Genomic DNA, 3,323 nt, shown 5'->3' with positions numbered 1-3,323 from the left:
AAACCCTATACAGCATTGCTATGAGTCAGAACCAACTCAACAGCACATAACAACAATGACTGATAAAAGCTGTGGTAGCACAGTGATTAAGCACTTGGCTGCTAACCAAACATCAGCAGGTCAAACATGTCACTATGAATCAGAATAGACTCGAAAACAGTGGGTTTGGTGTAGGATAAGCACTGGACCTCAAAGTAGGTTTGAACCATAAAGTCGGTGGTTCAAACTGACCAGCCACTCCTTAGAAACCCTATACAGGGTCACTATGAGTCAGATCTAAATTGATGGCACTAAACAGCAAGAGAGTGCTCCTTGGAGGTCAGGATGGCCAAACTTTGTCTCTCATACTTCAGACATATTGTCAGGAGGGACCGGTTGCTGGAGAAGGATAGCATGTTTGGTAAGGTGGAGTGTCAGAGAAAAAGAAGAAGACTCCCAACGAGATGGATTGGCAAAGTGGCAGCATCGATGGACTCAAGCGTGGCAACGATAGTGAGGTTGGCCCAGGGTCGGGCAGTCTTTCGTTCTGCTGTGCCTAAGGTCGCTATGGGTCTGTACCGACTCGATGGCACCTAACAACAATAACAACTCAAAAAAGTTTGTGTGTTAGTTCTGGTAGTTGCCACCTTTATGTTGTTAACACTTTTTGTAATCCCCTTGTTGCTGTTACTTGTCATCGATTAGATTCCAACTAATAGCAACCCTGTATAGGGTTTTCGAGGAGTGGCTGGTGCGTGGGTTTGAGCTACTGACTTTGCAGTTCACAGGCCTGGGCTTAACCTCCAGGGCCACACCAGGATTCCTTTGCTTATCTCCAACCAGCTATCAAGTCAATTCCAACTCTTGGAAACCCCATGTGTGTCAGAGTAGAACTGTGCTTCCATAGCTGATTTTTCACATGTGGATTACCTGACTTTTTTCCAAAGTGCCTCTGAGTGAAGTCAAACCCTTCTAGTTAGCAACCTGCCTGGTTACCACCTTTCTGGTAAGCACACTCATCAGTTGTACCTCCCAGGGACTCCTTTTTGTTTTCTGTGCTTCTGTTAACTTGGTTTGCCAGCTATAAATGATATTCTTGGACTCCTACCTAACTATCTTTGTGATATCATTGCACTTATTCTACTTTACCTTTCTCCTATCTTCTAGCAGTTTTTAGTTGCCTTATCCCACCTAGTCCCTGCTTTTGTTATAAAATTTAAAATATCAAAAATTCAAAATATATTTAATACTCTCCCCAGCACTTTAGGTAAGTCTCTTCAATCAACTCTTAACTAGATAAAGCTCCTCCAGTAAAGTTTACTCAAGGAAGGCTTCTAAGTTCTTGCAGGCTGAATATTTCTTCTAGAGGATAACATATATGTGAAGTAAAGCTTGACTACTTAAAAATTCTTAGCTCACTCTCTCCTTGTTTGTTTTTTAAATGTTGCTCCTTCAGTTGTTTTGCTATTGTAAAGATATCTGGTGACACTTGAGAGTTTTTCCTTCTGAAATATTATTTTTATTTTGTATGTTGTTTTCCAAGGCCTGAATAATTTTTTTTCTTAAACATCTGGTAGTTTGTTAGAATATGTCTCAGAGATATCTGTGATTATTTAATTCTCCCATCTAATGAGCTTCTTTTTCAATATGTTAAGTATATCTCTTAATACTAGAACTTTTAAAAATTATACTTTTAAGTATTAGTTCTATTCCACTGAGATTTCTTCTTCAGGGACTTCTATTATAACTGAATCTTTATTGTTGTTCTCTATGTTGTTGTGTTTGCCAGCAAGCCGGTTCTGACTCATAGTGACCCTGTATAGGGTTACCGAGGTTGTAAATCTTTATTGGAGCAGAAACCCTCATCTTTCTCCCACAGAGTAGCTGGTAGATTCAAACTGCTGTCCTTGTGATTAGCAGCCCAAGGTGTAACCCACTACTCCAACAGCAACCCTTGTTCTTTCTCTATAGGGATCATTTTCTCTTAGAGCCTTTTTTTTTTTTTTTTTAAATCTGTTTGGTTTTATTCTCATGGCTGTCTTAGCCCTTTTCTTGGTTAATATTGTACTTTCTTTTGTATATCTTTTCCTAAGTACTTTGTAATTCAGTTTTCATTTCCTGGATTTTTTTCTCTTTTAAGTTGATTTCCCGAGTTTAATCAACTCTTACTTCCTATCTTCTTACTGAGTGTTTAAAGCTTTATTTTCCATGTTCTTTTATATATAAACTCATTGTCAATGAGTTGGTCTTGACTCATAGTGATGCTATAGGACAAAATAAAATTGCCCATGGTTTCCAAGGCAATAAAACTTGACAGAAGCAAACTGCCACATCTTCCTCCTGCAGAGCTGGTGGCTTCCAAACACAAACATATAGGTTAAACCACCACCACCAGGGCTCCTCTTTTATATGTGAAACTACTTATTTAGTGATATTTACTTCATGTTGGGATGCTGTGTATAGTTTTCTCTGATTCATATATTCTGGAAGGCAGTATTTTTTATTGGTTGTAAAGTCCTCATTTCTATTTTCTTTTCATAGCAGTTTTTTGGTGACTTCTGTTCAAAATAAAAGTGCAGGAACTTTTTGATCTGAATCGGAAACCCTGTACAGGGTCGCTATGGGTCGGAACCGACTCGACGGCACTTAACAACAACAACAACAAGGGAAAGACAGGGTGATGGGATAGGGTGATTTGCTGTTTCACAGTTCAAGAGGGCCCTCTTCTGTGAGAATAGTGAAGTGCAGTTTCTTTGAAAAATGACTATGTGGAGGTTTCTTGCTTCTGTAGGAATCTTAAACTTCAGTCCTGGTCCCCTCTCTAAAGTATCCCTTTCTTTTCCAGGATGCCTCCTTCTTCTCCAGATGTATTGCCTTCATAAGACAACCATCTTTGGTCTCACGAACTTTCCAAATCTTGGGTTCTGCCCATTTCTATACCTGGTTATTGGCATTCTCATTAATTTTGGAAACTCCCAATATCCTCCCAAATCATTCCTGTTTGCTTTGCTAGCTAGTGCTAGATTTTGTTTCCTGTAAGCAAAGAACCTTAACTGACTTACCAACCTATTAACATCTACTTTATTGTAATACTTAGGTTTCAGTATTCACACCACCAAATATGCATACAAAACTGGAACTATGAACATAGGAGGTCTCTTAGGACAACATCTCTCTTGTTTACCATTGTAACCCTTTAAGCATAAAATGTGGGACACTGAACATTCAATATGCATTAAACTTCTATTATTTACCATTGTACTTTCCACAATCTACAATTATTTTCCTTGTTTTTGTGTTTGTTTTGTAACTATGTTCTCTACTAGAATATAAGCTCCATGCAG

The sequence above is a fragment of the Chrysochloris asiatica genome, unplaced genomic scaffold (genome assembly GCF_000296735.1).
Source record: "Chrysochloris asiatica unplaced genomic scaffold, ChrAsi1.0 scaffold00002, whole genome shotgun sequence".
NCBI lineage: Eukaryota > Metazoa > Chordata > Mammalia > Afrosoricida > Chrysochloridae > Chrysochloris > Chrysochloris asiatica.
Note: the sequence above shows the minus strand (reverse complement) of the source record.